Genomic DNA, 24343 nt, shown 5'->3' on the forward strand with positions numbered 1-24343 from the left:
TCTTTTTAATACACATCAGCAACATCAACAACATCAGTACATTTGTTGGGTCCAGCATGGCTCAAGTCCTCCGTCCAGCTGGTATCTGAAAATAAGGAATGCCGGCAGCACAACAGCGGTAGTCGATTGGTCCTTCTGATGATCCACCTTTTCATCGTCGACTTTCTTCTGATGTCAGCACAGGACGTCTTCTGCCTTCTTTCGTTACATAGCACGTCTTTCTTTCTTCAATACCACACTTTGTAGGTCGTGTCACCACATCTGACTTCTTCTCACTTCCTCCTGGTTTCTATAATATTCCAGATGAATTTTCTGTTCATCTGCGTTTCTTTATACATCTTCATTTTCATATTCCAGACGATTTTTCTGTTCATCTGCGTTTCTTTATACATCTTCGTTTTCCGTCATATTCCAGATGAATTTTTCTGCTCCATCTGTATTTCTCCTCTGCAACATCATCATTTTCAACATATTCCAGACGATTTTCTGTTCATTTGCCGTCGGCCCCCTCCAGCCGGGATGAAAGCCGGTCCACTGCTTGGGCTGTCGTCTCCTTAGATGACTGTAAGGCAGGTTCCGCGGACCATGGCTCGCCCTCCGTATGTGAGTGTTGGCGAGACCAAAGACCGTCCTGTCTTACACCTTCCACAGTGGTGAATCCCTCCCTGGCTGGGCTCACCAGGGTTCGTTGTGTGGCGCTGCATTCCACACTCCTTAACTTCCTAAAGTAGAAAAATATAAAATCTTCTTAATCCTAGACCAGGGAGGACTTGAAAGAAGTGGGGTGGTGTGTGGCGGGTGTGGTGCTGCATTCATCACGCTTCTTCTTCTCTGCTTATATGTGCTGTGGTTGGATTACGGCTAGCCATGGGGCGGTACTGTGTGTGACATTTGACAGAAACAATCCGAAAGGGATGATGGATTAGTTGGAAGTGTATCCGTAAAGAAAAACAAATATTTACTTTATACGTTACGTCAATGTTTGGCAACTATAGTTTCCGTCACGACAATATTCTCATTAGGCTGGGTCGGGGAGTGAAGCTCTGCTCACTACATTGAATATTATTTATCACTAAGCGTCAAAGAGTACATTACAAATCATACTAGCATAAAAACACACTGAGTGAAGCTCTGTAATTATCGCAATATTAAGTAACACTAACCACCGATTTCGAAGCATAACTCACAGGACAAAACATTGGTGGTCACACGGGCGGGGCGGGGCGGGGTAGGGCAGGGCAGGGCAGGGCGGAGGCGGGCAGAACAGGCTAGTATAGACAACTATCACTCAAAACTAGGATACAGACTTCACAGAACGTGGGGACACTGAGAAGTATATTAAGCACTGAGCATATTCTGGGAGTGTTTTGCTAGTAACAGATTGTATACCACAACGAGAGACATTGGCTTGAGCTGTAAAGATGACACACTAGGACACTTTTCACTACGGCCTTTACGACACAGGAATTACTTATTACACAATCGTAGACAATACTTAGACTGGATCGTGGATGGGCAGTGTTATATTAACCGAGGGAAGGCGTGAGTTTACGTTAAATTCGCTGCCACCATTGTAATGACTAAGCGAGGAGGCGTGGATTAACGTATAGTTCGCTGTCACTGTAATCGAGGAAGGCGTGGGGTATGTTATTACCATTGTAATGTTACTAATGCAACCACCCTTGTACTGCCTGCCGTCCAAGATAGTTGCGAGATTACTTCAAAGATTCTAACTATCACCTGACTACACTAAAGGAAGAGGCGTGAGTTTTACGTTAAGGCGCTGCCACCATTGTAATGAGGAGGCCAGATTTAAGAGAAGATATAAAGATAAAATTTGTAGTAAGAGAGTAAAAAGAGGAAGATTTTGGTAGCGTGGCCGTGATAGATATTTAATGATTGATTTACACTTATCCTATCTTATATGTCAATACACATCTATTACGTTAGGCGACTTCTCAAACACCGCTTCGTTATAACTCTTTATTAATTATGAACATGACATGGACACATTAATAACACCTTTATTGAAGTTACTAGAACATTATATTTACGTTACTAGGACATCATATTACGTTACTTGACACCCTGATTCTCGGACACGAACATGAAATGAATACACTTCCCACGAAGTAACTCATCCCATGGAAAGCTCTGACAAAACTCACGTGACCTAGGGAGGCCTAGCAGGTGGTCCTGGGTTGTCTCTATGGGACACTGCTTAGCTGGGCGCCGGAGGGAAGTATCGGTCCCTCTCTGGACTCCTCTCGAGCGGGCCTGGTGGTGTAGTCATGGCCCTTCCTCCTTACAAGACACACTCTCTCCTCTCTCTGTCTCTCTCTGGAGGAGGACTAGGACGTCCTATATATTGGGGAGGCGAGTCAGGTTTGGAGCTGATCGGGGGCGGGGGGGCGGAAGGGGTCTCTTACATTTGCCCTCGCTAATGTAGGGTCAGGTCTGACTTTTTTCAGAGACTATGTTGTATCTTCTGGAGAAATCATCAGGTGGGGCTGTGGACATGAGAGGCCCTGGTTGATTTGTGGCCTCTTGACTTGGGCTCGAGAGTTACATTTGACCTGGCTAATGTGAGGTCAGGTCAGGACTTCTTCTGAGATGTAGGTTGTGTATATTGGGAGAGTCGGCTGGTGCATTCTTACATGTTTGTTGGGGCCGTTTGACTTGGAGGAGCCTGGCTGATTTATAACCCTTGGTCAGCCGTGAGAGTTACCCTACACTTTTGACCCCCCTAATGTCGGTCAAGTCTGGACTGTTTCTGAGATGTAAGCTGTGGTCTGACAACCCATCACTACAACGGGAAACAATGATGAAGGATAACTCACCTACTCAATGTTACTGAATCATGTTTTGTGTTGGACCCAGGTACTGCTATATAATATTAATTGTATGTATTCATAGCATTACGGAGAACTCAGGGTATCCATAAGATGATTGGGAAAGTCCAGTTGAGCCGGTCTAATGTACTGTAGGACTAAGTGTGGATCATGGTTTGAAGGTCATACTATTTACGTTCTGAACGTGTAGCGAACATAACTTCCACAGATATCATATGAAAATACATGAGAACAATGATCTGGAAAAGGATAAATGTATCAGAACTATGTGAGGTGTTGAAGTGACCCAGAAACTATACTTGAAAGGAAATATTGTATGCGGGTGTGAACTTAATACACCTTCGTATCCTCCCGTGATATACCACGACATGTACAGTGATCAGAGAATCTTATGTCGGTGTTCAAATAGTGCAATGTGTGAGAGGAGGATCCCTAATTACAGTTTCAAGTGAAGTGGATATTCTACACGCATGAACATTCAGCCTTTGTTTTAGGGAGCCGGCCCGTACCCTCGAGTGTGTGGTGTGCTGCTTTGATATTATAACCCAATGAATTTACCCACGAACTAGCAAACCAGAACCATACCTCAGTGTGTAATTTAGGATTAAATATGTGTTTATAAGGCATGAGGACAATATAATGGAAAGTGTTCAGATGAGAACCGTAAGAAATAAAAGAAAATTAAAGATTGAACTAGAAGGTCCTACGCGGTGAGGAGCCGGCGTGGGGCACTGCCTTCAGTACCCTCCGTTCTACCGTCACCCTCAGGTCAGTGTCCTATCGGGCTAGATCCTGCCCTATAATTAAGGCTTATAGAAGTTGGTTGGCAGTTTAAAGTTTTGCCTGATGTATAAGTGTAATAGTAATGTGTTAGGTGTGTGATAACCAGTCAGGCATTATTATTTCTCAGTACCTCCGTTCTACTCTCACCTCAGGTCCCATGAGGTCAGAGTGCCCTTGCTGCGCGGCAGCTACATCCCGTGAGCGTCCACCAGGTGGTGACTACTCCAGCTATGCCAATCCACTGTGAACCTGTGGATTCCCAGCACACCACCCCAAATGAGTAGTAACAAATAAGGAGACCGTGAGAAACTCCAAGGCGGTCGTCACTTTGGAGCGACCTATAATACCAGGCGTAGAAATATTACTGGTATAAGTCTCTTTTGGTACAGCTCCCTTCTCATCTTTTACCTACCGAGGACGGTGTGCGAAGGAGGTGCCTGTTATGTATACCTAAAATTACAAGGATTCCGCTACCTGCAGGTGTGTGGAGTGTAACAGGTGTTGAGATGGTGCTACTATGTATGATAACCGACGGTGCTATATTCTATACAGGTGGAGCAGTCTGATGTGTTAGCAGGGGTAGTGTAAGATGGAATCAATCTAGGTAAAGAGGTCACAGATTGTTATGCAATAAGTAGTTGATGACATTCCATTAATGTAAGACGTCTGGTGCCGAAAGGGGTAACCAACATTTTCGTTGTTCTTCTGAGGAAGCGCCAATTCTTTTGTATGTTTTTACCAGTATGCTTTATAAGGAATAAATTAATTAAGACATGTTATGGTTTCACCCTTCTTCCCTTATCGATCTGGTCAATGAAAACCTAACCCAATGCCTAGTCCACTCTGCACGCTACCTAACGAGTTAAGCATACTGTCCAGAGTTCCCAGGCAGCGACCCTAGAAATTAAGATTAGAGTTAAGTATTTCCCTTAGAATTAGTGACCCCAGTCTGGCAGTATAACAGCACCCTAAAGAGAGAGAGAGAAGAAAAACCCTGAGATACCTACCAAACAAACGGAATTCCACCTCCTGCCTCCTCCCTTAGAGCAGGTGCCCAAGAAACAGCCACCATTCCTGCGTAATCTGACGAGTGAGGAGAGCGACTCAACCATGAACGCCGAGAGCAAATCACAGCACCAGCGACGAGGAGATATTGAGAGAATAGCCCCATCTCTGTCATCTCAAGATAACACAGTGGAATGTACGGGCCCGTCCAACAAACGCATACTGTGTCACAGCAGCCAGAGAAGCTAGTATTATTGATGTCTTCTATTCTGGGTATGAAACCCTGATGTCCACAAAGATAAACAAATCCGCTGCTCTGATGCCAACAGTACCTCAAAATTGGGCAAACAACTCCCATGGCAACATGATTTCGTCAGGCGGCCATCCCCAGTTCAGAAGTAGAACCAGTTCACTGTGGAGATGGAGTAGAGGCAATGTTGCCCGGATACACCTGGCAAATGATAGTCTTGTAGTATACAATATCTAAGTAAACTGCCACCCAAACGACTAGAAGCCGGTGAACTACTGATACAAGCAACACAGGAACTTGTGCTCATTGCTGTGATTTCAGTGCCCACCATCCAACAATCAACTGACCACAAGAATGAACTAGGATGGTCATTACCAGTGGAACTGCTGACAGATGTTCCAGAAATAACGCCTATTAATACTGGGGAACCAACACACATACTGGGAGGAACATTGACCTAACATTATCTCCACTGAGCTCTCGTTCCAGGTTCAGTGGGAGATAGATGATGAACTGACCAGTGACCACTTGCAACGACAACTACTTTGAGGGTGGCGAGACTCCCTCCTCCCCCACGTCCGCCACCCAGTTGGAATACGAAGAAAGCAAATTGGAAATTATATCAAGATGAACCCAAAATGGTATTCGAACTATGAACCAGCAGAAGATATTAACCAACTAAACCAGGACCTTACTGATGTCATACAACACGCAGTAGAGAAAGCAATACCAAAAACATACCCAACAAATAGACACCACAAAGACTACTGGTTCTACAATAACGAACTCAGAGAACAGAATCACAGAATCAACACATTCAGAAGACATCTCCGACAGTACTCTTCCCCTGAGGGAATGAAAGTCTTGAAAGCTGCTGTCCAACATGCTAGTCAGATTACTCAGAAAATCAGGGAAGACAAATGGCTCGAGTGGTGTGCAACCTTTAATGAACACACCAGCCTGGAGGAACCTGGAGAAAAACTCAGGATAGCAACAGGAAAACTGCCCAGAGCTCCAGCCCACCCGGGCAGCCACTACAGGAAGCAAATCGCTTGGCAGAGCACTTTGCAGAACGCCGTCATCAGCTCAACTACTCTGAATATGACTTCATCTGGGAGCAAGTGCAACTGGAGAGAGAAGTAGTCGTCAGACATGCAATTAAACAAACTAACACTGTTTGTTTACTATAGAAGAAATCAGAAGGGCCAGGAAAACAAGCAAAGACACCGCTCCTGGCAGTGATGTCATAACCTATTCATTGCTCAGCAATGCAAAACTTGCTGGTGAACTAGCTCCCCTAACAGTTATCAACGCATCATGATCAGCAGGGAAACTCCAGTCAGCTTGGAAAAGAGCAAACATTGTTCTTATTCCCAAACCCAGTGATCCCCAGAATTTCAGCATGCATCGGCAAAACCGCCGAAAGGATGGTCCTTACACTACTCCTTTGGAAAACAACCACTTCACCACAATATCTTTCGATTCACCAAAGGTCTCAGCATTGCACACAGCTTGGCCACTCTCCTGGGATCGATTGGTCAAAATAAGGCAATCGTAGACTCCTTGAGCTAGAGAAATCATTTGAGCTGGCAAATGCACGCGCCATTGTAACCACTCTAGCCCGAAAGGCGTCAAGGGATGCCTACTAGCTTGGATTGCTGGACTATCTCCAAAACAAAACAGCAAGAGTTACCTGTCAAGGACAAGTCTAAGATTACCAAAGACTGGAAATGGCACACCATAAGAAGGAGTTCTAGTCCAACTCTCTTCAACATCCTCATGGAAAACTTTTGTCGGCTCCCTTCAAGTGAGGGTACTAAACTGCTAGTGCCGCGCTGACGACTCCTTAGCACTCATAGTAAAAAGGCGGAAACCAAATCAGCAAAGTCCAAAGAGCACTAGACCTCATCAGTGAAGAATAAATATATATTCGGCTCAAGATATCAATCCCAAAAATCAGCCATGAGGATTGGACACAATGAGCCGGTGACACAACTGCAAATACAAGGTATTGCCCTACAATGGGTCAATGTATACAAATACCTGGGCAACTGGATTGACAAAGGCCTCAAATTTGACACTGAGATAAACTATCTAAGAGACAGAATAGGAAAGAGAGTCAACATGATGAGAGCCATGACAGGACCCATTCGGACATTAACAAACTATGCGACACCGGCTCTTAACACACTGTCTGAGGGGCAGTGGGCGAAATTGGCGGTTGCTCAGAATAACGCTATGAGAGTCATTGTCAAGACACCTATGTGGACAAAAATTGAAAACTTACACATGGAGACAGGTCTGACATCTCTCCAAATCAGAGCGGAACGATTAACAGCGTGCTTTTGGTAAACAAAACTGCTTACCAGGCTCGAGGATGACATCAAATGGGCTCCTACGAGCACTGAACCTTAACAGACAAGTTCTAACAAGAAAACTTGGCTGATACAATGAGTCCAGACTGGCTAAGCACCTCAGTTAATGTGGAAGTCCCCGCCAGCAGTCTTCAACACATTCTACAAACTGGGACAAGAAAGGCTGACTGTGTGGGGTTCCCACATGAGCTCCGACAGGTAGCAGAGAGAAACAAGAAGGCTCCAACACCACACAATAGTTCAGTGTATTACACAGACGGTTCCGTAGAGACCACCAGTACGAAGGCAGGAGCAGCCTTCACTATAGAAGGAGGTAACACGTTCCTTTGGAGAATCTCAGATGGATGCTCCACTTTGCAAGTTGAGCTAGCTGCCATACTTGGAGCCCTAAGACACTCTTCCATGAACAGTCAACAAGGCATTGTAATACTCACTGACTCACGATGCGCTATTGAAGCAATACAATGCAGCGAGCCTAGAGACAACATTCATCTCATAACATCTGTTGTTGGCCTACTGCAAGTAAGTTAAAACTACAAGATCGGGTAAAGTTATCATTAACTGGGTGCCTAGTCATATCGGAATCAGGAATGAACGAGCTGATGCTGCTGCCTGACCACTAACTACTTTGTTCCTCAAAGTTACTTGACTCTTGACCTCGCTGTTTTGTACCTGGCGACATTTGGTTCTGTTGACCGTTTCCATGGTACTGAGTCGTGAACTTCCTATCTCCACCTTGGTTGTGTGAGATACCCTTTCTGTACATTTTATATGCCACTGCTAACTGCTAACCATGCCGCCTCCATCAAGTTCTTAATCTGTCCCTTATTTACTTCATATTTCACATCAGGGAGAACCAATTTTTTAACTGCTCTAAGAAAATCAGCTGTGTTAAATCCTCAAAAGTTTTTACCCCTTAAAGCTTGCACCACCTATCAATTTTCATTCTACATTCCTATATCTCCAAGTCTTCTGATTTTGCTCTTTGTTGATATCCCTGAACCTTACCCTGTACACTTCTGTATTTATCTTAACCGTCTTTAATACAGCCTCTTTCACAGCCTCATAATCAATAGACTCTCGCATATCTAGACAAACAGAAGCCTCTCATGTTTTTCCCATGAACCGTGTCTGAACCAGAAGAGCTCAATCACTTTCATCCCAATCTTCTGCTTCCTCTTCAACACACTCTGGAAACCGGCTAACTCTATGATCTTTTTCTATATGTACAATTTTTAGACCCTTCTTTGCCTCTACTTCTAATTCTTTAAATCTTATCTCTTTCTCGACTTGGAATCTCTCCTTATCTGCCTCTGCTTTAATTCTCTACTTCTTTGTCGCTGCTTGGATTCTCTTACATTCTTATTCTAACCTTAACCTTTCCAATGCATATTTTTTCACTCATTTGCATCCTACCATCATGGATAGCAACCCCTCAGTTTCTTCCATCTCTCTTTCTGCATGTCACCCTTATTACTAGACCTGAAAGAAATCTCACATAAAGATGATAATTCGTATAATTATTTCTTAGTACATTGACAGATATGGTGTACATCCTGGGTTTCAGATAAATTCCTTACATTTACATGTTCTGTCATTATGCTGTTTATTTAAATACAAAAAACGTCCAGATCACACAATGTTACTGGTTAACAAGCCTTGTAATGCACTGCGCCCAAAACTGTCAATATTCACTAACTTGTACTGTCACTTAGTCCTCAGTAGTACACAGTACAGTACACCTCAGTGCAGATTACAATGTTAAAAACTCCCTCATAAATGTGCCAAAATTTCAAAAAAACCCGGGCACAGGTCCCCACATATCACTGCCACTAATGAAAAATCCTCTTCTATCTGCAGTGCTTCAACTCCTAGGAATATTAAACAGACTTTCATTCGAAAATAACAGCATTGGTTAACAGATCAGAATCATGAAGACAATCCTTTGCTACCCCCAACTGATAGTTAAAGATGCCATTTCATACAATTACACTGTGAGCCTTCATCTAAGGAAATTGTTCCTTAAACACTGTAATTCGGGCTTAAAGTACCACCAGCTTGTGACAACTAATACTTATTGTATTTACAATAAACAAGATTCCAGACGATAATACTGCATGGTCCTGTGACCCAACTATTTTAATAGCTTATCTATGTTAATTCCATAATATGGATCTCTCTCCATTCACAAAAGTATTACCCAACAATCATCCACCTTAATACTGCTGAGCAAAACATAAGACATAAAATAAAATGAAATAAAGACATGAAATGAAGACATAAAACAAAATTATTATCATGTTCCTGGTTTCAAGTCCACACTGTCTACCCGGAGAGAGAGAGCTCTAGAATGTCAACAACAGTACATCTTTTACAATTAGACTATTAACTCATAACTTCTTTACATAAGTACATAAAACCAATATAACTCTCATATTATCTTTCGTTCATACTTGATTCATAGAAAACTGCTCCGGCCACATTGACTGTTACATATGTAACACTGTAATAGCCCCTGTCTTATAGGCAGAAGTATTATATAAATGGGTTAATTACATTTGATTTATATACTCTTATACCCTCTGTAACTTTCCACTAGCAATGAGGTAGCATGTTCAGAGCACGTGATAAGGTGTGCCCACGGAAAGCCGAGTCATATTGTGCTGAGCTAAGGCACTAAGTAGCCGCTCTCTCTGGCCACCTAATGCGGGCAGTAGTTTGATATCCTTGACTAGAAGAAGACGTTATTGAGAGCCATTGTGGATGGTTCCGTCTTCCCTCGAGGGAGGACGACGGATATATTTCCGTTCTCCCTCTATGGGTCACTACTCATTAGAATTATCACTCAATTATCGCATCGACAGGACGTCGCTTAGCAAAGCTATTTAACATAGCTCCGCTGCCACCTTATGTTGTAGGTCCTTTTTAAGACGATCAGCATGCACGGCATCTGCGGTCTGTCCATGAGGCTTCCAAGCTTTAAACTTGTTGCCCGCTTCTTTGGGGATAATGCGGAATTGACACGAAAATTTGGCCGAAAGCTTAGAGTTCATTTCAGGTTCTCTCACCATAACAGCATCGCCTATTTCTAACACGACAGGCTTAACTTGTTTATGTTGTTTAAAAATCATTTCAGCGCGTGTTGCTGCTAAATGTTTCCGTACTTGGCCATGAATATCTGTAAAAACGCTGATCTGTTTTGTCGCGAAATCATCCATATTATAAAGAGGGCATGGCTTGTCTGTAAGTACATCATAAGGCAGACGTTTGTCTATGCCATAGACAATGTAGTAGATAATTTGCAGGTAAAGCTTTTAATCGACCCATTAATAGACGCTGCAACTTGTGGTAACCAATCCTCCCGTGTGTATTGCATATCACACACAATCGGGCGAAGTATCTCTAGGATCTTGCGATTGTTTCTCTCGACAAGACCATTAGACTGTGGATGATAGTCTGTCACAAAACTTTGTTGCATTCCATATTGGACACAAATTTGTGCTACTAGCTGATTCTTGAACTCTAATCCATTGTCGGAGAAGAACCTTGGGCGTAATAAATGGACTTATAAGATTCATCACTAAGGCATAGACCACAGATTCGTCTGTTTTATCCTTCAGTGGGATTAAAATCACAAATCTAGAAAAATGATCCATACACACTAAGACGTACGAGGATCCCTGACAACTCCTCGGAAGTTGTAACAAGTCTATCGCGACTATGTCAAACGGACGTTCTACATAAGAACGTAAGAAAATAAGGAGTCTACAATAGGCCGGTTGGCCTGTGCATGGCAGCTCCTGTCGAGAGTTACTACCACTCTCTATCTTCCATGAATCTATCTAGCCTCCTTTTGAAACTTTCCAGAGTTCCCGCACTTACTACAAAGTTGCTAAGCTTGTTCCACTCCTCAAACCACCCTATTTGTGAACCAGTTTCTTCCTATCTCCCTCCTAAACCTAAACTTATCCAACTTGAATCCGTTGCTCCGAGTCCTATCCTGTTTGGATATTATAAGAACTTTATCGATATCACCTTTATTGATTCCTTTCACCCACTTAAATACTTCTATCATATCTCCCCGCTCTCTTCGTCTTTCTAGGGAATGCAAGTTAAGTTTCTTTAGCCTATCCTGATATGGTAGGTTTCTAAGTCCCGGAATCATTTTTGTCATTCTTCGCTGCACCGACTCTGGTGAATTTATATCCATTCTATAATAGGGGCACCAGAACTGAACCGCATAATCGAGGTGTGGCCTGGCTAGCGCAAGATATAGTTGCAATAAGACCTCTGCACTCTTGTTACTTACACTTCTAGATATAAAACCCAATACTCTGTTTGCTTTATTTCGAACATTAACGCACTGTTTTCTAGGCCATAGGTCCGGGCTTACAAGTACCCTAGGTCTCTTTCACAGTCGACTTCTCTAGGTTGATGTTGTTAAGGCTGTATACATTATAAGTATTTGTTCTTCCAATATTGGTCGCTGCACTTGCTGGTGTTGAATTTCATTTGCCATTTTCAGACCACGCCTGCAGTTTATTTAGATCCTCCTGTAATGCATTTGCATCCTGCCTGAATTAATTTGCCGCCCTATTTTGGTGTCATCCGCAAACTTGCTTATGTCACTGCTGATCCCAGTATCTAGATCGTTTATGTAGAATATGAACAAGTGGGCCTAGTACTGACCCTGAGGGAACGGTCACACGGCCCCACTCAGATTTAACACCATCTACGCTGACCCTCTGCGTTCTATTGGTGAGCCATGATTTTGTCCAATTTAAAACTTTCCCCTCGATACCATGAGCCTTGATTTTTCTCAGACGCCTCTGATGCGGTACTCTGTCAAATGCTTTGCTAAAGTCTAAGTAAATAACATCGTAATTTTCGTCATTATCTACTACCTCGAAGACTTTCCTAAAAAACGTTAGCAGATTTGTTAGACAAGATTTTCCCTTTGTAAACCCATGTTGAGAGTCGTAGATTAATTTGCTTTTCTCTAGATGCGATCGGGACTATCTACTATAATTGATTCAAGAAATTTCCCCACTACTGACGTCAAACTGATCGTGACCAATTTTGGCCGCTGCTGCTCTGTCTCCCCTTTTGAATATGGAATTTCACATTTGCCTGTTTCACAAGTCTGGCACAACTCCAGTGTCTAATGATTTTGTAAATAAGTTTCTTTGAGAGGATCCTTAATCTGTTCCCTACACTCTTTCAAGACTCGAGGGAAAATTTCATCCGGCCCTGGGGATTTTGTTTTCTTTAGTTTATTTATCTTCTTAAGAACATCCTCTTTTCTGATAGTGATATTCTTTAATTTCTCTTCTTCCTTTCCCTTAAATATCAGTTCCACCTCTGGAATTTCCTCGCAAATTTCTTCTGTGAAAACTGATAAGAAGTAGCTGTTCAATGCTTTGCTTATTTCTTCACTGCCATTTATCACTTCTCCCCTCCCTGACTTTAAAGGCCCAACTTTGTCCTTGACCTTTGTCCTATATACCTGGAAAAATCCCTTAGGATTCGCTTTGGATTCTCTTGCTATTTTGATTTCATAGTCTCTCTTTGCTTTCCTTACATTTTTCTTAACATTCCTAGATAGTTCATTATACCTATTTCTGAGCTGCTCCTCCCCTCCCTTTAATTTCTTATATATTCCTTTCTGTATTCCTATGTCATGTTTAACTTTTCTGGTCATCCACCTTGGCTCATTCTTATTTGACCTAATTTTTCTGTATGGTATATTTTGTTCTTGTGCTTTATGTAGTATACTAGTGAATATATTATAGTCATGATCAATTGTTGTGTCATCTATGACCTCACCCCTTCCTACTGGGGACTGATGTGACTGTTCCCAGATGACCTCACCTAGGTACTTTCTTAACCCCTGATAATTACCGCCAACCGAAAGTTTGGGACTCTGACCATATTGTCATTGTTTTTCGTTTCCCAATTTAGGGTGAACCTGATTTCTCTGTGATCACTGTTACTGTTACGAGTTGGGGATTTAGAATATAGTTATACGTCTACCCAGATCCCAACAGGTAACAAAAAAAAAAAAAAAAGACAATCGGACTATAAAAGGGTAGACAAAGGATGCGAGTTTTTGTTGTGTATAATAAAGTACCATAAATCCCTTAACAAAATATTCAGCTTATAAATTACCCTTAACCATACTTAACCTAAACATTAACAGTATATACATATTTATACAACATAAAACAATCGTGAAGCAAGTGGACGCGGGGAGGCAATATAAGATAACAAATACTTAAGTGCGGAGCTGAGATGGCTGACGAGTAAGGCTGAGTATTGTAGAAGACGGTAGGTAGTCACTGCACCGTAGGTTTAGAGGATAGATGATCCTGTGGTCACTTCCCAGAGCCAAGTGCTCTCTCCTCGAATTGGAGCTCACAAAGAAGACTTGGAGGAAGTGACGCAACAACCAGGATATGGAGAAGGGAAACCCCGGAGTGTTAACTAAGACGAGTCATACTCGTGTCTCGTCCCTAGATGGCGTTGCTCGTGGTGCTGGGTAGGTAGATCAGGACAATAGATGGCGTGGTTCGTAGTGCTGGGTGGAGGGGTTCGTAACACACCCCCCCCTCCAAAGACCTCCGTAGCGCGGGCGCGAAGGAGGTGATCACCTGGTGCGTCTGGAGAGTAGCTGCTGCATTTCCACTGGAGCTCGGGATAAGGAGTCCGCAATCAGGTTGTCCACCCACTTTATGTGCCGGACTTGTAGATTATAGGGCTGGGTGAGGAGAGCCCAGCGGAGGATTCGCTGGTTGGAGGTCTTGTTGGTTTGGATGAACGTGAGTGGGTTATGGTCGGTGAAGACTAGGGTTGTTTGTGGGCAAGACTGGAGGTAACATTCAAACTTCTTTATTGCCAACACCAGAGCCAGGGCCTCCTTCTCTATGGTCGAGTAGTTGGTCTGATGTTTTTTCAACTTGGCGGAGTAGTATGCCACAGGGTGAAGGACATCAGTGGTTGGGTCGGGTTGTAGGAGCACAGCCCCCACTCCGACACCACTAGCATCGATTTGCAGATGGAAGGGCGAGTTGTAGTCAGGGGGGTGGACTACAGGCTTGGAGGCAAGGAAGGCTTTGAGGCGGTGGAAAGACTGGTCGCACCTCTGGTTCCAGATGTAAGGGACCGCAGAACTGGTAAGGTCTGTGAGGGGTCCGGCCACGCTGGAGAAGTTACTGCAGAACAGACGGTAGTAGCCGCACATCCCAAGGAAGTGCATGAGTTCCTTCCTCGTCCTTGGAGTGGGGAAGGACAAGATGGCTCTAACGTTTGCGTCCTTGGGTCTCACCATACCATGCCCAACGATATGTCCCAGGTAAGTCACTGAGGCCCGGCCAAAAGCAGATTTAGCCAGGTTTATGGTGAATCCAGTCTCTTGCAGTCGTGCAAACAGTATCTCCAAACGCACCAGATGTTCGTCCCAGCTGTCCGACACCACCACCAGGTCATCCAGGTAGGCGAACGTCCCACCTAGGTCCTGAATAAGGTAGTTGATGGCCCTCTGGAATGTGGCCGGAGCATTAGAAAAGCCAAACGCCATAACCAAATATTGAAAAAGACCAAATGGAGTTATAAATGCCGAGATTATTTTTGCCCTATCCGTGAGTCCCACTTGATAATATCCTTTCAATAAGTCCACCGTACTGATAAATTTGGCACAGCCTATGCTGTCTATTATATCTTCAATCAAAGGTAAAGGGTAGGAGTCTGAGACAGTGACCTGGTTCACTTTACGATAATCGGTACAGAAACGAAAAGTGCTATCGGGTTTTGGAATGAGAAAGCAAGGTGAAGCCCAGGGGAGGTACTAGGCTCAGCTAAGTTATGTTTTAACAAAAAATCTACCTCCTTTTTCATAATCTCTCTTTTTTGTGGATTTAGTCGATATGCTGATTGCCTATTGGGTTGTACATCATCTGAGATTAGCTTAATATCATGTTTAAGTATATTGCAAAACCCTGGGAGGTCTGACGTGACTTTAGGAAATGTTGATAATAACTGAGTGAGATCTTTTGCTTGAGATGGATTCAGAACAGAAAAATACTCATCCAAGTTGTTGAGTATGTGACTGTTAGCAGGGTTTTCTTTAGGTAGAGGGAAGTCTAAATTCTCCAATAGGTCCATGTCATCTGTCTCCGGCTCCGGCCCTGACAAAACCGTATGCAATACAGGTAGGCTTATAGCCTCTGGGATGTCTTCCTCTGACTGCCTGGAATGGTAAAGTTTCATGAGATTAATGTGAACAAGTTGTGAATCTTTTCTGCGATCAGGAGTATGGACTATATAGTTGAGGGGAGATAGTTTATTAGCATCGACTTGAAAGTTTTGATGGAACCGTTCCAAGCAACCTTGGGACGGTGGGTGGTAAGCCGAAGATGTACAATGGTCCACACTGGGGTCTTTCATCACCTGTTTGAACAAAGATGGATCAGATTGTTGGGCTGTAATGAGCTCATCCTTACTAATGGTCTTATTGTACAGATCTTCTGTGGGTAGTAAGATATTGGAGGTGGTTTTAGATAAAGAGGGCCCATTTCGCACACTCTGTGACCGGGTGACAGCACAAGATGGGAAAAGATGAGGAATAGTTTCTTTAAGGTCAGTGGTGGAGTTGACAGGTAAGGGAGAGTCGACTGTCTTTATGTTAGGAACCACTAGATCTCCTACCAAGTCATTACCCAATAATAAATGAATGCCGCACACAGGCATTGGGTCTTTCCTAATGGCTATTTGCACTTCCCCAGTAATCAAGGGACATTGGAGGTGCACTTTAGCTAAAGGATAGGAAGAATGGGATGAGAGATCTGAAATTAGAACACTCTCATTAGTAAATGCGGTAGATATATCAGGAATGACGTTAAACAGGAGGATAGATTGTGCTGCGCCCGTATCACGTAGTATACGAATAGGGAAAGAACGAGACCCCTCTATGATTGAAATTTTTCCCTCATAGGTGAATGAAGAGAAGAGATCCTGATGGGGCCTTTCCACATTGGTGGTTGCTATTGGTTTGGATTTGGGATCCAGGGAACTACTTTTAGCAATTCGACACTTTGGGTGTTTACAAGTCTGGATCGTATGGCCTGGGTTTTTACAGTAAGAACAATAAAACTTGGTTGCATCAGGGGGGGGTAGGTGTGGGACCTTTCGACCTACCACTCACGTCCCCAAGGTTATCATCAGAGGAGGACCTAACATGTCGGAAAGTACCACGTTCTCTACTGCCCAGTGACTCCACCAGCAAGGCGTACGCATCAGCCAGCTCAGCCGCACGCCCTAAATTAACCTCTCCACGCTCCTCCACATGCTTCAAGATGTGAAATGGTATCTTGCTTTTCCACTCCTCCAGGACTACCAAATTTAACAAATCCTGAAATGTGGAGGTCTCTGTAGCCTCTAACCACTTCTTAAAAAACCTAAGCTTTTCTTGAGCAAACTCAACAAAGGTGTGTGAAAATGGTTTGGTTAGTTTACGAAACTTCTGCCGGTATCCATCTGGCGTGATAGCATAAGAGGTGAGGATATTCTTTTTTACGTTATCATAGTCATCAGTCTGGTCTAAACAGTTATAAACTCTACGAGCCTTACCATATAATTTAGGAACTAACACGGACACCCACTGGTCCTTTGGCCACTCATTCTTCCCGGCTATTTTCTCAAAAGTCCTAATTGACCCGTCCATATCGGATTCATCAAACCAGGGAACATGGGAAGAAGCAGTAGCAGGGTTAAAAGCAGCTAGTTTCTCTCTTAATGCCACTTCTTTTGATTTAAACTCCGATGTTAAGGTGACTTCTATCTCTCTTACCTGTAGTTCTTTCAGTCTAACCTCCTGCTCCAACTTGGCCCGTTCCATCATTTCCTCATGCTCCAACTTGGCCTGTTCTAACTTGGCCTGTTCCAACCTTTCCTCATGTTCCAACTTGGCCTATTCCGACCTTCCCTCATGCTCCAACTTTTGCTCCAACTTGGCCTGTTCCAACTTTTCCTCCTGCTCCAACTTGGCCTGTTCCAACTCATGTTGCAACTCGAGTTCTTTCATTTTGATTTGGAACTCGAACCTAGCTCGTTCTAGTTCTAAGGCGTCTATTCGTTGTGTTTCTTCTTGAGGGCTAGCCAGACCTGAGGCAACTTCTGAGTGAGGAGGGGTGGTGGATAGTGGTTGAAGTTTGTTGGACATGGGCGTTAATCTGTCAACAGCGGATTCTTTTAAAACTTCTTGTTGAACCAACACTTCAATCACATGATTTTTTAACATTTCCTTAGTCAGTTGCTGTGAAAATGGGATATTATAATAGTTGGCTATTTCTTTCTTCAGGATATTAACACGTAATTTAGCTACGGAAGGATTTTCAATAAAATCCTGGAGATCAAAACCTGAGGTGGCCATTGTTAAGAAAAATAGGATAAATTAACTAATGGTCAAAAGATAAGGTAAGTGGATAACCCTAGAAAATATCACGGCAGTGGATAACCAGAAAGTCCCGGAAACTAACCAAGTTATACCTAGGGAAATTACACTTATGATAATGTTCTTCTGAGAAGATCCTTAGATAAGGATAAGAGACTTGAAAGAGGTAGGGCGTATTACGGCATTAATATAAAGATCCGGATTAACAACCCTGATATACTTGAAAGAGGAAGGGCGTATTACGTCATTAATATAAAGATCCGGATTAACAACCCTGAGATACTTGAAAGAGGAAGGGCGTATTACGGCATTTATATAAAGATCCGGATTAACAACCCTGAGATACTTGAAAGAGGAAGGGCGTATTACGGCATTAATATAAAGATCCGGATTAACAACCCCGAGATACTTGAAAGAGGAAGGGCGTATTACGGCATTTATATAAAGATCCGGATTAACAACCCTTGAGTAACTTGATTGACCCCGAATGAGATAATGAGAAGAACAATAATTGAGGCTTTATAATTATGGGGTCATGGTAGAGCGGGGCGTCCCAAGATATCACTTCACCCTAAACTAGTGACTATGGAACAGCCTACTCTGGAGTGAGGGTACGGCATTAAACAGATCCGGATTATTCCCTACACTCGATAAGACTTACTACACGACTGCCACGTGTAATAACAGGTAAGCCTTATGACACTTGGAACCTAATATCCTACGGCTGTCACTCTTACTGTACGATAATACCAATATATGCACACACATATGAAGGAAACTTTAAACCACCGTAAAGCAATTGTGAACAGAAGTGACTGGGAGGAATAATTAACACTGAGTAACAAGGGAGGAAGGAATATGGTACTTAAGGTCGTGTCCTGTCACGTTCGCCATTTGTTACGAGTTGGGGATTTAGAATATAGTTATACGTCTACCCAGATCCCAACAGGTAAAAACAAAAACAAAAACAAAGACAATCGGACTATAAAAGGGTAGACCAAGGATGCGAGTTTTTGTTGTGTATAATAAAGTACCATAAATCCCTTAACAAAATATTCAGCTTATAAATTACCCTTAACCATACTTAACCTAAACATTAACAGTATATACATATTTATACAACATAAAACAATCGTGAAGCAAGTGGACGTGGGGGAGGCAATATAAGATACAAATACTTAAGTGAGGAGCTGAGATGGCTGACGAGTAAGGCTGAGTATTGTAGAAGACGGTAGGTAGTCACTGCACCGTAGGTTTAGAGGATAGATGATCCTGTGGTCACTTCCCAGAGCCAAGTGCTCTCTCCTCGAATTGGAGCTCACAAAGAAGACTTGGAGGAAGTGACGCAACAACCAGGATATGGAGAAGGGAAACCCCGGAGTGGTAACTAAGACGAGTCATACTCGTGTCTCGTCCCTAGATGGCGTTGCTCGTGGTGCTGGGTAGGTAGATCAGGACAATAGATGGCGTGGTTAGTAGTGCTGGGTAGGTAGATCATGACAATTGGTGGAGGGGTTCATAACAGTTACCTAGTTCTTCCCCTACTGTGATATCTCTGATAATATTTTCTTTATTTGTTAATACTAGGTCTAATATATTGTCACCTATAGTAGGTTCTGTAATTAGTTGTTTCAAAAAATTGTCCTGTACTGCATCTAGGAAGTCTTCAGATTCATAGTCACCTACAATGTTGTCCCAGTCAATATTTCTGAAGTTGAAATCCCCCATAATGCATAGGTTGTTATAGTTTGCTGCCCTACTCATTTCCTGCCATATGGGCTGAGCTGCTTCTTTGCCAAGACTTAGGGGCCTGTAAATCACTCCCATAATTAGTTTTTCTCTTTCTTCCGTGATTTCTATCCACACAGACTCGGTTCCTATTTCACCCTTTATTGAATTATTAATACAGCATTTTAATGTATCCTTGACGAAGAGTGCGACCCCTCCCCCCTTCCTACCTTCCCTGTCCTTGTGAAAAAGGTTGTTCCCTTCTATGTGGTACTCTGATAAAAAATTTTGCTCGCCAGATTCATCCAAGTTTCGGTGATTGCTATGACGTCTACATTCTCGGTACATACAACCGCTCTCAGCAAGTCTATTTTATTTCTAACGCTCCTACTGTTTGTATAGTATACATTTAAATCTACGCTTCCCTGGTCCTGTCTTACCCCTTGTCCTGAGCAACTAATTTTACTTCCCAGGACCTGCTTGTTTTTTGACTCCCACTTTTCCCGACCTCTCTCTACTGGCGAAACCCCCCCCTTCGGGGTGACAATTTCACGCTCCAGGGATGCAGACAACGTCTTCACCCCCTCACGAGACAAGTGTACTCCGTCGCGACTGTACAAGTAGTCGTTGCCATAGAATCGTTGCCAGCTATCAATGAATGCCCAACCATTGTTTGCACAATGATTTTCCAGTCGGCAATTTATAGCAATTGCCCTGGACAACCATTCACGACCAACCCCTCTTCTAGGCAAGACACCACATACTATCGGGATCCCTCCTCTATCTCTAATCTTCCCCAGCGCCTGCCTAAACCTCTTGAAAAGTTCCTCACTCCTAACCTTACCTATGTCGTTTCCTCCCACACTAAGACACACTACTGGATTGGTACCCTCCCCTGACAAAACCCTGTCTAACCTCTCAGCTACATGCCCTATCCCATCCCCAGGAAAACACACCCTAGTCCTACGTTTCCTATCTCTCGCACAAAAAGCCCTATCTACAAACCTCACCTGGCTGTCCCCAACTACCACGACCTTACCTGTGGGCAGGGTTTGTACAACTGCCCTTTCCTCTCCTTGCCCCATACCGTCCTGCCTCTTCTCTTCCTCCCCAGCTTCCTGCAGCACCTGGTAAGGGTTACTACACTCCACACCCTGGTCAGCTTTCCTGAGCCTGACCCTAGTACCCATGCAGACAACCATTCTCCACGCCTGCTCCTCCTTCGCAGGTGTCCTGCTAGGCAGGACACCTACCTGAAGGAGTTGCGTCCTGAGGGCTTCATTTTCCCCCTTTAGAGTGTCAACCTCACTCCTTAACTGCCCCAGCTGCCTTAACAGCGTGGCAAGGAGGTCGTCTTTCCCCACACTCCCCTCCTCTTCCCCCAAGACACAACGCTCCAAGGCGGCCATTTTCTTTGGTCTCTAACGGGAGCACTTGCGGGCACGACCTTCTCCAAGCTGGGTCAGGTAGCAACTGGTGTAGGTTATTGTAGAATTGGAGCCGGTGAGCTTGTAGTAATCTTATGTTGAGCACATGGCAAATACTTAGCAATATGTAATTCTATGTCTTTCCTCATAGCTTTCCAAAAATGTTTTTTTCTAATTTCTGCAAGGCACTTGTTACGTCCTTGGTGACCTGCCTGAGGAACATCGTGGAACAACGTTATAATCGGTTCACACAATGTGTCAGGTACGACTATTTGTGTAACAATACCCTTAGATGTGTTTTTGGACCGATGGAGTATGTTATGTCGTAATTCAAACTGACTGAGCGGAAGAATCAATTTGGGAAGCTTAACTTCCTCTCCCGACTCTAAAGCAAAAATGAATGCAGACCACAAAGGATCGCGTCGTTGCTCATCCTCTAATTGTAAAAGAGTGAACTTAGATACAGGCATCACTGGTGCAATATTTCTAGACAAAGCGTCGTCGACCACATTCGCCCTTCCCGGTAAATATCTAAACATAGGGTCGAATTCCTGAATTGTCAGATGCCAGCGTGCTAATCTGCCTGATGGATTTCTGCCATGGAACAGTTCTGTTACTGCCGCATGAACCGTAAAAACAGTTATCTTTTAACTAAAGATGATGTCTTTAAACTTTTTCAGTGCCCAAACAACAGCTAACGTCTCTAAATGCGTTACTGAATAACGTGTTTCGGCATCATTAAGTTTACGACTTACAAAAGCAATCACTCTAAACTTTCCTCTTGAGTCCAACTGCATGAGTACAGCTCCGATTCCTAGTCCAACAGCGTCGGTACACAGAGTGAAATCTTGAGAGTAATCAGAGAATGCTAGAACAGGGGCATTGGTAAGTGCCGTCTTCAATGCAACAAAACTATTTTCGTGTTCAGCATTCCACACAAACATTGCATCTTTTTCAGTAACTTAGTTAAGGGTGACGCCAATGTTGCATAGTTCTTAATAAAAGAACGATTATAGCCAGATAAACCAAGAACAGGGACGTGTCCTCTGTTCCAAAGTGTATTAGGGTATCCCGTAGTGAAACGTTCTACGTTGAATGACCTTTTATTTTGTCATCCATAAGAGGTGTGCAAATAATTTCTTTTCCAATAACCGATTCTGAATTATTGATGACTTTCTATCTTATGGAAAGTTGGCAACACTCCTGTGTGGCAACAAGGCGTGACAGCAAAGAATTCCCGAGGTCAGCATTCAGCATCCTGTGGGTGGATCTTACAGTGTTGCCATATACCTACGAGCTTCGAGGTTTTGCAACATGTGGACCTTACACCATTGTTTAAGCAGACTGTTTTGGCTGTTCGTGGTTGCGGAATGTTCACTCCCCAGGTGTCCCCAGCGAGTCCAATATATACAGGGCTTCCGAAGGTTTGACACACAGCTACGTCAGTGGTGGACGTATCCAGCGACCTCAAGACCAGCAGTCAGCATTTTTGGTGGATAGTGGACTCCCCGGCGGTGAAGTTGACTCGCCCGTCGCCATCTTGAAGCATCATTCAGTTGCTACGCAACGAAGATAAGCAACTGACAGAGCGGCGGCCATTGACACCCAGAGCGACCTTGGATCAGTTGTGCTACTGGGCGGCATCCATTTTCTGCGACGACCAACACCTCCGTAAATAGGTATCTAGGTATACATTAAATATATTCCCTCATTAACATATTCAACGACATAACCTCACACTGATAGACGTCGTGTAGGTTATATCAATTATTATAAGTGCCTTACTTATTTTAATATATACTGAAGTAATATAATTTCCAGTATTTATTTTTCACCTGTTCAGTTATTGATTCTTTAATTATTTTAAATATAATTTATATAAATTTCCTGTAAATGGATGGACAAGGTTATTATTTTGGTTTGTATCTAAATATTTTTTCAAACCTTAGACATAGAAAACGTGGACATTTTATTTTTTTCCTAGGAAGGATAAAAATTTTATTAATTTTCAAACTACAAATATGATAGTATTATATTAATGTTAATGATGTCACAGACACATCTTTTCAAACTGCATATTTTAATGATGTCATAGCCACATCTTTTCAAAATACAAATATGATAGTTCTTTAGTACATTACAACAGACTGTAAATTTTCAGCCATACCGTGTAGAACCCTTCACAACTCAGTACCATTGCTCTCCGCAAAATTGAATGTTTCGTCTAAGAGTCTCAAGAACTACACACTCATTCATCCAGCGTGATTATAGTAGCAAAAGTTGTACATTGCTAAGAAGGTACATTCTTAAATAGAAAGTAGGGGAAGATAATTTCTGCCATGGTATTACGGGATTTCCTTACCCAAGTTAACGATTTCTACTATTGTGTTGATATTGGCAGTAATGCTTGTTTTTTAAGTCAGAATCATCCAATTTTGCCATTGTACATAATGTTACGAACCACGCCATCAATTGTCTTGATCTACCTACCCAGCACTACGAACCACGCCATCTATTGTCATGATCTACCTACCCAGCACCACGAGCAACGCCATCTAGGGACGAAACCCGAGTATGACTAGTCTTAGTTACCACTCCGGGGTTTCCCTTCTCCATATCCTGGTTGTTGCCTCACCTCCTCCAAGTCTTCCTCATCAGCTCCAGATCGAGGAGAGTTCAGTTCACTCTGGGAAGTGACCACACTAGGATCACCTATCCTGGAAACCTACGGCATAGTTACTACCTACCATCTTCTTCAACACTCAGCCTTACTCGTCAGACATCTCAGCTCTGCACTTAAGTATTTGTCATCCTATATTGTCTCCCCACCTCCACTTGCTTCAAATTGTTGTATATTGTATAAATATGTATATACTGTTAAGCCAATGTTGCGTATGTTTAGGTTAAGTATGGTTAAGGGTAAATTATAGAAAGCTGAATATTTTGTTAAGGAATTTATGGTACTTTATTATACACAACATAAACACGCATCCTTTGTCTACCCTTTTATAGTCCGATTGTCTTTGTTTGTTTAAGTTTTTTTTATTGTTGTTGCCTGTTGGGATCTCGGTAGACTTTTAACTATATTTTAAATCACCAACTCGTAACAAATGGCGACCGTGACAGTATACGACCTTAAGTGCCCCATTTCTTACCCCTTGTTAATTATTCCTCCCAGTCACTTCTGTTCACAATTGCTTTACGGTGGTTTAAAGTTCCTTCATATGTGTGTGCATATATTGGTATTATCGTACAGTAAGAGTGACAGACGCAGGATATTAGGTTCCAAGTGTCATAAGGCTTGCCTGTTATTACACGTGGCAGTCGTGTAGTAAGTCTTATCTAGTGTAGGGAAGAATCCGGATCTGTTTAATGCCGTACCCTCGCTCCAGAGTAGACTGTTCCATAGTCACTAGTTTAGGGTGAAGTGATATCTTGGGACGCCCCTCTCTACCAGGACCCCATAATTATAAAGC

Source organism: Homarus americanus, unplaced genomic scaffold (genome assembly GCF_018991925.1).
Source record: "Homarus americanus isolate GMGI-L3 unplaced genomic scaffold, GMGI_Hamer_2.0 scaffold20930, whole genome shotgun sequence".
Taxonomy (NCBI): Eukaryota; Metazoa; Arthropoda; class Malacostraca; order Decapoda; family Nephropidae; genus Homarus; species Homarus americanus.